Raw genomic sequence first — 12,812 nt, 5'->3', positions numbered from 1 at the left:
TCTAAATGTAGCCACCAATCAGCAAGCACTATCCAGGTTACTGAACCAAAAATGAGTCAGCTCCTAAGCTTTTATTCCTGTTTTTTCAAATAAAGATAGCAAGAGAACGAAAAAAATGATAATAGGAGTAAATTAGAAAGGTGCTTAAAATCGCTGCTCTATCTGAATCATAAAAGAAAAACATTGGGTTTAGTATCCCTTAAATAGTAAATTATTTGCCGCAATTATGAGTAGGAAGCATGAATAGATTCTTTTAGAGCACCACACTTTTCTTCTACTTGGAATCTGCCAGACAGAGTGGGATCTAACCGGCTTTGCACTTTAGTGGTGTCCGGCATCCAGCGTGAGGTGGGTGACGTAGTTATTGACGTCATTGCATGTGCCCCTCTCGGAACTCCAGGCGTGAGAGTGAATAAGCCGAGTGGCTCAGAAGTCTCGGTTCTCCCGACTCGCACTTGCATTCCACTCTGTGAGTTTCCATTTGTCTTATTATCTATCCGCATTTGAGATATTTGTTTTACTGCACCATGAGGCGCCTCTGATTTTGTCTTTCAGGACACTGTTTCTTAATCATATCCAACTTTGGGAGAGCTGCCTTCTGATCTGGATTTGGAACTGTTCACATATTAATGCTTTATTGTATTTTTAGCTTATAAGTGATACACTATCTATTGTATTGTTCTCAACTCTTTTCTTATAGTGTAACTATTGGGTGTTTTTCCTAAATGACAATGCACAGTTCCTATTAGGAAATCAACCAATAGCTCAAATCTTAAAAGATATCTACTGCTAAGATGGAAACCCTAGCAATGGTGCAACAATAAACACAACTCATTTACCTTTCGCACAAACATTTCATATCTTATTGTACAACTTCAGCTCCTCTACAAATAAAAACTCTTCCATTTATTTGTTCTCATTTACCCAAAACTATTCAACATTTTCTTATGCCCATGGTAATCCCAGCTAACACTTGGGGTGCGATCCGATATAGATCGTAGTTTGCGGCGCAAGAGAGGGAACCCCCGCCGCTCATAGTTTCAGCTCGCAACTCAAGCAATCCCATAGATGGCGCCGTCAGAGGCTAAAGTGCCGTAAGTCTGAAAAACCAGCAATGTCCAGAAATCTGCGTAAGTACAAATTTCTGGAGTCGCCAGTGACTTACGGCACTTTAGAAACTGCCGGCGCCTACAAAACCTGACTAAGTTATAAAATCTCCCGTACTGTCTAACACGTCTCCCAAACATAGCCCGACACGTCTAACCCTCTATCCGCTATCCCTCTTCACTATCCTAACAATAAAAAATGTATTAACCCCTAAACCGCCGCTCCCGGACTCCGCTGCCACCTAATAAAGTTATTAACCCCTAAACCGCTGCTCCCGGACCCCGCCGCCAGCTATATTAAATCTATAACCCCCTAATGTGAGCCCCTACCCCGCCGCCATCTACCTTACCTACCCCCTAAAGTGAGCCCCTTACACCGCCGCCATCTACCTTACCTACCCCCTAAAGTGAGCCCCTTACACCGCCACCATCTACCTTACCTACCCCTTAAAGTGAGCCCCTTACACCACCGCCATCTACCTTACCTACCCCCTAAAGTGAGCCCTTACCCCGCCGCCATCTACCTTACCTACCCCCTAAAGTGAGCCCCTTACCCCGCCGCCATCTACCTTACCTACCCCCTAAAGTGAGCCCCTTACACCGCCACCATCTACCTTACCTACCCCCTAAAGTGAGCCCTTACCCCGCCGCCATCTACCTTACCTACCCCCTAAAGTGAGCCCCTTACACCGCCGCCATCTACCTTACCTACCCCCTAAAGTGAGCCCCTTACACCGCCGCCATCTACCGTACCTACCCCCTAAAGTGAGCCTCTACCCCGCTGCCATCTACCTTACCTACCCCCTAAAGTGAGCCCCTTACACCGCCGCCATCTACCTTACCTACCCCCTAAAGTGAGCCCCCTACCCCCGCCGCCATCTACCTTATCTACCCCCTAAAGTGAGCCCCTTACACCGCCACCATCTACCTTACCTACCCCCTAAAGTGAGCCCCTACCCCCGCCGCCATCTACCTTACCTACCCCCTAAAGTGAGCCCCTACCCCGCCGCCATCTACCTTACCTACCCCTAAAGTGAACCCCCTTACACCGCCCGTCATCTACCTTACCTACGCCCTAAAAGTTAGCTCCTACCCTGCCGCCATCTATTTTAAAAATATTAACCCCTAATTTAATCCCCCTACACCGCCCCGCCACCTATATTAAACACATTAACCCCTAATCTAATCCCCCTACACCGCTGCCAGCTATATTAACTATATTAACCCTAATTATATTAGGGTTAATATTGTTAATATCGTTATTATATTATATATATATTAAGTATAATAACCCTATCTAACTCTAACATCCCTAACTAAATTCTTATTAAAATAAATCTAATTAATATTAATATTATTAATTAAAATATTCCTATTTAAATCTAAATACTTACCTATAAAATAAACCCTAAGATAGCTACAATGTAATTAATAATTACATTGTAGCTATTTTAGGGTTTATATTTATTTTACAGGTAACTTGGTATTTAATTTAACTAGGTACAATAGCTATTAAATAGTTAATAACTATTTAATAGCTACCTAGTTAAAATAATTACCAATTTACCTGTAAAATAAATCCTAACCTAAGTTACAAATACACCTACACTATCAATAAATTAAATAAACTACAAATATCTAAACTAAAATACAATTAAATAAACTAAACTAAATTACAAAAAAAACAAACACTAAATTACAAAAAAAATAAAAAAAGGTTACAAGATTTTTAAGCTAATTACACCTATTCTAAGCCCCCTAATAAAATAATAAAGCCCCCCCAAAATAAAAAAAAAATTCCCTACCCTATTCTTAATTAAAAAAGTTAACAGCTCTTTTACCTTACCAGCCCTTAAAAGGGCCTTTTGCGGGGCATGCCCCAAAGAAAACAGCTCTTTTGCCTGTAAAAAAAACACAATACCCACCCCCCAACATTACAACCCACCACCTACATACCCCTATTCTAATCCCACCCAAACCCACCTTAAAAAAACCTAACACTACCCCCCTGAAGATCTCCCTACCTTGTCTTCACCCAGCCGGGCAGAACTCTTCATCCGATCCGGGCGATGTCTTCAATCAAGCGGCAGAGAAGTCTTCTTCCATCCGGCGATGTCTTCAAGCAAAGAGGCATCTTCAATCTTCTTTCTTCGCTCCTCCGCTGCGGAGCATCCATCCAGCACAACGACGAACGAGGAATGAGGTACCTTTAAATGACGTCATCCAAGATGGCGTCCGTCGAATTCCGATTGGCTGATAGGATTCTATCAGCCAATCGGAATTAAGGTAGAAAAATCTGATTGGCTGATTGAATCAGCCAATCAGATTCAAGTTCAATCCGATTGGCTGAACCAATCAGCCAATCGGATTGAACTTGAATTCGATTGGCTGATTCAATCAGCCAATCGGATTGAACTTGAATCTGATTGGCTGATTCAATCAGCCAATCAGATTTTTCTACCTTTAATTCCGATTGGCTGATAGAATCCTATCAGCCAATCGGAATTCGACGGACGCCATCTTGGATACCTAGTTAAAATAAATACCAAGTTACCTGTAAAATAAATATAAACCCTAAAATAGCTACAATGTAATTATTAATTACATTGTAGCTATCTTAGGGTTTATTTTATAGGTAAGTATTTAGATTTTAAATAGGAATATTTTAATTAATAATATTAATATTAATTAGATTTATTTTAATAAGAATTTAGTTAGGGATGTTAGAGTTTGATTATTATACTTAATATATATAATATAATATAATAACGATATTAACTATATTAACCCTAATATAATTAGGGTTAATATACTGCTAGATTTAGAGTTCTGTGGCCAAAGGGGTGCGTTAGCTACGCATGCTTTTTTTCCCCCGCACCTTTTAAATACCACTGGTATATAGAGTTCACAGAAGGGCTGCGTTAGGCTCCAAAAAGGGAGCGTAGAGCATATTTACCGCCACTGCCAACTCTAAATACCAGCGGTGCTTACAGACGCGGGCCGGCTTCAAAAACGTGCTTGTGCACTATTCTCCCATAGGAAACAATGGGGCAGTTTGAGCTGAAAAAAAACCTAACACCTGCAAAAAAGCAGCGTTTAGCTGCTAACGCAGCCCCATTGTTTCCTATGGGGAAACACTTCCTAAGTCTGCACCTAACACCCTAACATGAACCCCGAGTCTAAACACCCCTAACCTTACATTTATTAACCCCTAATCTGCCGCCCCCGCTATCGCTGACCCCTGCATATTTTTTTTAACCCCTAATCTCCTTACACCGCCGCCACCTACGTTATCCCTATGTACCCCTAATCTGCTGCCCCTAACACCGCCGACCCCTATATTATATTTATTAACCCCTAATCTGTAGCCCCCAATGTCGCCGCCACCTACCTATAATTATTAACCCCTAATCTGCCGACCGGACCTCACCGCTACTATAATAAAGTTATTAACCCCTAATCCGCCTCACTCCCGCCTCAATAACCCTATAATAAATAGTATTAACCCCTAATCTGCCCTCCCTAACATCACCGACACCTAACTTCAAGTATTAACCCCTAATCTGCCGACCGGACCTCACCACTACTCTAATAAATTTATTAACCCCTAAAGCTAAGTCTAACCCTAACACTAACACCCCCCTAAGTTAAATATAATTTTTATCTAACGAAATAAACCCTAATATAGCTACAATATAAATTATAATTATATTGTAGCTATTTTAGGATTAATATTTATTTTACAGGTAAACTTTGTATTTATTTTAACCAGGTACAATAGCTATTAAATAGTTAATAACTATTTAATAGCTACCTAGTTAAAATAATTACAAAATTACCTGTAAAATAAATCCTAACCTAAGTTACAATAAAACACTACACTATCAATAAATTAATTAAATAAAATACCTACAATTTATCTACAATTAAACCTAACACTACACACTATCAATAAATTAATTACATACAAATACCTACAATTAAATACAATTAAATAAACTAACTAAAGTACAAAAAAAATAAAAAAGAACTAAGTTACAAAAATAAAAAAAATAATTTACAAACATTAGAAAAATATTGCAACAATTTAAGCTAATTACACCTACTCTAAGCCCCCTAATAAAATAACAAAGTCTCCAAAAATAAAAAAAATGCCCTACCCTATTCTAAAATACAAATAGAAAAGCTCTTTTACCTTACCAGCCCTTAAAAGGGCCTTTTGCGGGGCATGCCCCAAAGAATTCTGCTCTTTTGCCTGTAAAAAAAAACATACAATACCCCCCCAACATTACAACCCACCACCCACATACCCCTAATCTAACCCAAACCCCCCTTAAATAAACCTAACGCTAAGCCCCTGAATATCTCCCTACCTTACTCTTCACCACGCCAGGTATCACCGATTCCGTCCAGAAAAGGCTCTGAAGTCTTCATCCAAGCCCAAGCGGGGGCTGAAGAGGTTCATCATCGGGCTGAAGAAGTCCATCATCGGGCTGAAGAGGTCCATCATCGGGTTGAAGAGGTCCATCATCCGGCTGAAGTCTTGATCCAAGCGGGGGCTGAAGAGATCCATCATCCGGCTGAAGTCTTCTATCAAGCGGCATCTTCAATCCGATTGGCTGATCCAATCAGCCAATCAGATTGAGTTTGCATTATATTGGCTGATCGGAACAGCCAATAGAATGCAAGCTCAATCTGATTGGCTGATTCCATCAGCCAATCAGAATTTTCCTACCTTAATTCCGATTGGCTGATAGAATCCTAACAGCCAATCGGAATTCGAGGGACGCCATCTTGGATGACGTCATTTAAAGGAACCGTCATTTCGTTGGAAGTTGTCGGCCAGGATGGATGTTCCGCGGTCGGCGGGATGAAGATGGATCTGGAAGAAAGAAGATTGAAGATGCCACTTGATAGAAGACTTCAGCCCGATGATGGACCTCTTCAGCCGGATGATGGACCTCTTCAGCCCGATGATGGACCGGCGGTGTTAGGGGCAGCAGATTAGGGGTACATAGGGATAACGTAGGTTGCGGCGGTGTGCTGTCGGCAGATTAGGGGTTAAAAAATTTTATTAGAGTGGCGGCGATGTGGAGGGTGGCCTCGGTTTAGGGGTACATAGGTAGTTTATGGGTGTTAGTGTACTTTAGAGCACAGTAGCTAAGAGCTTTTATGAACCGGCGTTAGCCCAGAAAGCTCTAAACTTCTGGCTTTTTTCTGCGGCCGGATTCTTGTCGTTAGATTTCTAACGCTCTCTTCAGCCAAGACTCTAAATTACCGGCATTAGAAAGATCCCATTGAAAAGATAGGATACGCAATTGACGTAAGGAGATCTGCGGTATGCAAAAGTTGCGGCTGCAAAGTGAGCGTTAGACCCTTTCCTGACTGACTCTAAATACAAGCGGGCGGCCAAAACCAGCGTTAGGAGCCCCTAACGCTGGTTTTTGACGGCTAACGCAGAACTCTAAATCTAGGCGTATGTTAATATATATAATATAATAACTATATTAACCCTAATATAATTATAGTTAATATTGCTTGCGGCGTTGTAGGGGGATTAGATTAGGGGTTAATGTGTTTAATATAGGTGGCGGCGGTGTAGGGGGATTAAATTAGGGGTTAATATTTTTAAAATAGATGGCGGCGGGTGGTAAGGAGCTCACTTTAGGGGGTAGGTTAAGGTAGATGGCGGCGGTGTAAGGGGCTCACTTTAGGCAGTAGGTAAGGTAGATGGCGGCGGGGGTAGGGGCTCACTTTAGGGGGTGGGTTAAGGTAGATGGCGGCGGGGTAGGGGCTCACTTTAGGGGGTAGGTAAGGTAGATGGTGGCAGGGTAGGGGGATCACATTAGGGGGTTATACTTTTTAATGTAGGTGGAGGCGGGGGTCCGGGAGCGGCTGTTTAGGGGTTAAATACTTTATTAGGGATTGCGGAGGGGGATCGCGGTTGACAGGTAGATAGACATTGCGCATGCGTTAGGTGTTAGGTTTTATTTAGCACGTAGTTTAGGGAGTTACGGGGCTCCAATAGACAGCGTAAGGCTTACTACGGCTGCATTTTGTGGCAAGGTGAAAATGGAGTAAGATTTCTCCATTTTCGCCACGTAAGTCCTTACGCTGTATATTGGATACCAAACTGCGCGGGTTTGGTATACCTGTCTATGGGCCAAAAAACTACGGGCAAAGGCAGAAATATACGAGCATAACTTCTAGGTTACGCCGTATATAGGATACCAAACCCGCGCAAAATTCGGCGTTGCCGGCTTTTGCGGGCGACGCTGCATATCGGATCGGGTCCTAAGACATGATTTACTCTACTTAAAATATCAATTCATGAATCAAAAACACAGTTTTCTTGCACACACTTGTACAAGCTCGTCTATCAATATTACAAACCATTCACATGTATTCAGAACTTTAGAAATTAATTTCTCTTAAAGGGATAGTTTTAGTCAAAATTAAGCTTTAATGACACAAATAGAGCAGCAATTTTAAAAAAAACTTTCTAATTTACTCCTATTATCAATTTTTCTACGTTCTTTGAAAAAGAATATAATGTTAGGATCCGGCCCAATTTTTTGTTCAGCACCTGAATAGTGCTTGCTGATTGGTGGCTACATTTAGACACAATCAGCAATCTTATATGTACTTAACATTTCAGAATTCATTTGACAAAACATAATTAAATGGCTAAAAAGTAGATTTTACAAGTTTTATCCTGAGCCTTATTTAGTACTGTTTACCAAATCTTTAATTTTACTAAATTAAGTATCTTACATTCTGTTAATACCAGAAACATGTTTTAACTTTGAAGTTGCTAATAAAGTGAAAGTACATTTTAATAAACGTGAATGCTGCTCTGCATTCACCTAATCTAAAACCTATACAGTCACTTATTTACTTTTCTTTATAATCGTGTGCAATTGAAAAATATTTATCTTTTATTTTTTTCTACCATTTGTCATGTACCTCCGCCCCCCTGCTAACTTCCTGCTTCTGTAGTCTAATACGTAAGAGCGGTCCCACCTGCTGTATACTTATGGAGCTGTGCTCGCTCTGGTGCAGACTATTTTTTTGCGCATGCGCAATAGCACCCTCTCTGCTTGTAACTTCGCTATCGTGAATGCGCATCTACACATATGGAGGAAATTCTGTGATACCCACATGCGCACTTCAACCCGGGGGTGAAGATAGACCGGTAAGAGACGCCACTGGGGGACCAATGAATTCGATCTAGCGGTATTCATCACCGCACATAAAAAAAAAATAAAAATCATGGAGGCGGAGGAACGGAGAACAAGTTTAGCAGCTTATAAGGTACAAAATGATGATTTATAAGACGTTTAAAAAAAAATAAGTTATTTTTTAAAGTATTTTCATGACACACATAGCAATTCGGTATACTTAACTTTCACTTTAACTTGCTAGATATATTTTATACTTTTTATCCTGTACATTAGTCATCTATATCTGACATTTTACAATATTCGTTTTTCATTTGTTCTCAGATATTACACATATTGTTACACATACAGCACATGTATCTAATTGTCTGTCTTACACAATTAACATAAAGTGATATTTTTGCTGTAGCTGCAGCTTATAGTTACTTTTTAAACAAACACTTTACTTACTATTACATTTCAGTAAAAACCAAGACAACAATACTTTTGCAAATCCCTTGGAAACTAAACTTCATATCTAGAGACTGATGGAAATAAACCATCTGCTTTGTCATTTTGACACTTTTTATCTTACCGCATGATTTTAACAATGTACAGAATATTTTAATGTACAATAACCTATTACAACACTCACGTCCCAAATGAAACTGTGGTATGTTCCTCAGGAGCGTGTACTTTCCTACATACATCTAAGACTAAGAGGCCTACTTATCAAGTCGTCAACTTTCTTTGCATTCGATGGCACCAATACGCTCACCTGACATCGCCGCCGCGTACCTGAATACGCTCTCCATATTTATTAAAAAAGCTGTCAAAAAAGCTGCGCACCAAGTACGGGGAGATGAGCAGCGGACTGTTGTTAACTACAGTCATCAATCTCGCTGCTATTCTGCTTTTTCCCAGCTTTATTTATACCCTGTCACTAAGCACCGCCAATATACTAAAATGTTTAAACCCCTATCTCGCCGCTCCCGGACCACGCCGTAACTAAATAAAGTTATTAACCCCTATCCCGCTGCTCCCGGAGCCCACCGCAACTCTAATAAACTTATTTAAATCAGCCAATCAGATTGAGCTCGCATTCTATTGGCTGATCGGAACAGCCAATAGAATGCGAGCTCAATCTGATTGGCTGATTGGATCAGCCAAATCGGATTGAACTTGATTCTGATTGGCTGATTCCATCAGCCAATCAGAATATTCCTACCTTAATTCCGATTGGCTGATAGAATCCTATCAGCCAATCGGAATTCGAGGGACACCATCTTGGATGACGTCCCTTAAAGGAACCGTCATTCTTCAGTTGGACGTTGCCGGATGAAGATGGGTCCGTGGTGGAGGTCTTCAGGATGGAGCCGGTCCTCATCGGATGAAGATAGAAGATGCCGCATGGAAGATGATGGTTGCCGGTCCGGATCTACTCTTCTTCCCGGATTGGATGAAGACTTTGGAGCCTCTTCTGGACCTCTTCAGCCACTGGATGATGGATCGCCAGCCCCCGCTTGGGTTGGATGAAGATTTTGGAGCCAGGACCGATCGGTGATACCCGGGTGAGGTGAAGACAAGGTAGGATGATCTTCAGGGGCTTAGTGTTAGGTTTATTTAAGGGGGGTTTGGGTTAGATTAGGGGTATGTGGGTGGTGGGTTGTAATGTTGGGGGGGGGGGGGGGTATTGTATGTTTTTTTTTACAGGCAAAAGAGCTGAACTTCTTGGGGCATGCCCTGCAAAGGGCCCTGTTCAGGGCTGGTAAGGTAAAAGAGCTTTGAACTTTAGTAATTTAGAATAGGGTAGGGCATTTTTTATTGTGGGGGGTCTTTGTTATTTTATTAGGGGGCTTAGAGTAGGTGTAATTAGTTTAATATTGTTGTAATATTTTTCTTATGTTTGTAAATATTTTTTTATTTTTTTGTAACTTAGTTCTTTTTTATTTTTTGTACTTTAGTTAGTTTATTTCATTGTAGTTATTTGTAGGTATTGTATTTAATTAATGTATTGATAGTGTAGTGTTAGGTCTAATTGTAACTTAGGTTAGGATTTATTTTACAGGTAATTTTGTATTTATTTTAACCAGGTACAATAGCTATTAAATAGTTCTTAACTATTTAATAGCTATTGTACCTGGTTAAAATAAATACAAAGTTACCTGTAAAATATTAATCCTAAAATAGCTATAATGTAATTATAATTTATATTGTAGCTATATTAGGGTTTATTTTACAGGTAAGTATTTAGCTTTAAATAGGAATAATTTATTTAATAAGAGTTAATTAATTTTGTTAGATTTAAATTATATTTAAGTTAGGGGGGTGTTAGTGTTAGGGTTAGACTTTAGCTTTAGGGGTTAATACATTTATTAGAATAGCGGTGAGCTTCCGGTCGGCAGATTAGGGGTTAATGTTTGCAGTTAGGTGTCGGCGATGTTAGGGAGGGCAGATTAGGGGTTAATACTATTTATTATAGGGTTAGTGAGGCGGATTAGGGGTTAATAACTTTATTATAGTACCCGGTGCGGTCCGCTCGGCAGATTAGGGGATTAATAAGTGTAGGCAGGTGGAGGCGACGGTTGAGGGGGGCAGATTAGGGGTTAATAAATATAATATAGGGGTCGGCGGTGTTAGGGGGCAGCAGATTAGGGGTACATAAGGATAACTTAAGTAGCGGCGCTTTGCGGTCGGCAGATTAGGGGTTAATAAATATAATATAGGGGTCGGCGGTCACTTCAGACACAACTCTAAATACCGGAGTTAGAAAAATCCCATTGAAAAGATAGGATACGCAATTGACGTAAGGGGATCTCCGGTATGGAAAAGTCGCGGCTTGAAAAGTGAGCGATAGACCCTTTTTTGACTGACTCCAAATACCGGAGGTAGCCTAAAACCAGCTTTAGGAGCCTCTAACGCTGGTTTTCACGGCTACCGCCAAACTCCAAATCTAGGCCTAAATGTATTAACCCCTATCCCTCCACTCCCGGAGCCCACTGCAACTCTAATAAAGGTATTAACCCCTATCCCTCCGCTCCAGACCCCACCAAAACAAAATAAATGTATTAATCCCTAAACCCCTGACCTCCCACATCGCCAACACTAACTAAACTTATTAACCCCTAAACCGCCAGCCCCCCACATCGCTATAAAATAAATTAACCTATTAACCCGCTAACTTTATATTAAAATTAGCTTAGGTTTTTTAGTTAGGTTTTTATTTGGGGGGTTTGGTTGTGTGGGTGGTGGGTTTTACTGTTAGGGGGGTATTTGTGGGAGTTTTTACAGGTAAAAGAGCTGATTTCTTTGGGGCAATGCCCTGCAAAAGGTCCTTTTAAGGGCCATTGGTAGTTTATTGTAGGCTAGGGTTTTTTTTTTATTTTTGGGGGGGCTTTTTTATATTCATAGGGCTCTTAGATTAGGTGTAATTAGTTTTAATATTTGATCATTTATTTTTTTATTTTGTGTAAACTTAGTGGGGGTTTTTTTGTAATTAGTGTTTGTTATTTTGTGTAACTTAGTTGTTAGTTTTTTGTGACTTTGTAATTTTTAATAGTAGATTTAAATTATTTGAGTAGGGTTAGGTTTTTAAAATATGTAATTTAGTTAAAGTGTCAGTAAACTTTAAAATAATGTTATATAATTCTGCACATAGTGCAGAATTATATAGCATTATATTAGCCATACATTATAAAACATAATTGTACCCAAATTAATTTTTAAAAAGAAACGCTGTTTTACAGACCCGCTCTCTGTACTCTACTGGGCGGGTCTGTTATATTTACTCAGCACATCGGGCCAGCTGTATAGTCCACAGCCCGGCCCGACCGCACCATAGCACTAAGTGCAGCTCGCTCCTGCTGTCAGACAGAGCGGGAGCGAGCCTGCACTTAGTCTTAAGGTGCGGTCGGGCCGGGCTGTGACTATAAAAATTAATAGGGTACAATTATGTTTTATAATGTTTGGCTAATATAATGTTATATAATTCTGCACTATGTGCAGAATTATATAACATTATTTTTAAGGTTTACTGTCCCTTTAATTTAATGTGTAGTTTAATGTTATTTTAGTATAACAGTTAGGGTATATTAATTAATAGTTTAATATAGTTTAATTTAAATCTAAAGGTAAGTTTAAATTTATTATAAGATAGGGATGAGGTAATTTTAATATAAAGTAAGCGGGTTGTTAGGTTTAGGGGGTTAATAGGTTTAGTAAGTGGTAGTGATGTGGGAGGCCAGGTGTTTAGGGGTTAATACATTTATTTAGTTGCATTGGGCTCTGGAAGCGGCGGAATAGGGGTTAATAACTTTATTTAGTTTCCGGTGGGGCTTCGGGAGCGGAGGGATAGGGGTTAATACATCTATTTAGTTGTGGTGGGGTCCGGGAGCAGCGGGATAGGGTTAATACATTTATTTACTTAAAATATCAATTCATGAATCAAAAACACAGTTTTCTTGCACACACTTGTACAAGCTCGTCTATCAATATTACAAACCATTCACATGTATTCAGAACTTTAGAAATTAATTTCTCTTAAAGG

Source organism: Bombina bombina, chromosome 2 (genome assembly GCF_027579735.1).
Source record: "Bombina bombina isolate aBomBom1 chromosome 2, aBomBom1.pri, whole genome shotgun sequence".
NCBI classification, from domain to species: Eukaryota; Metazoa; Chordata; class Amphibia; order Anura; family Bombinatoridae; genus Bombina; species Bombina bombina.
Note: the sequence above shows the minus strand (reverse complement) of the source record.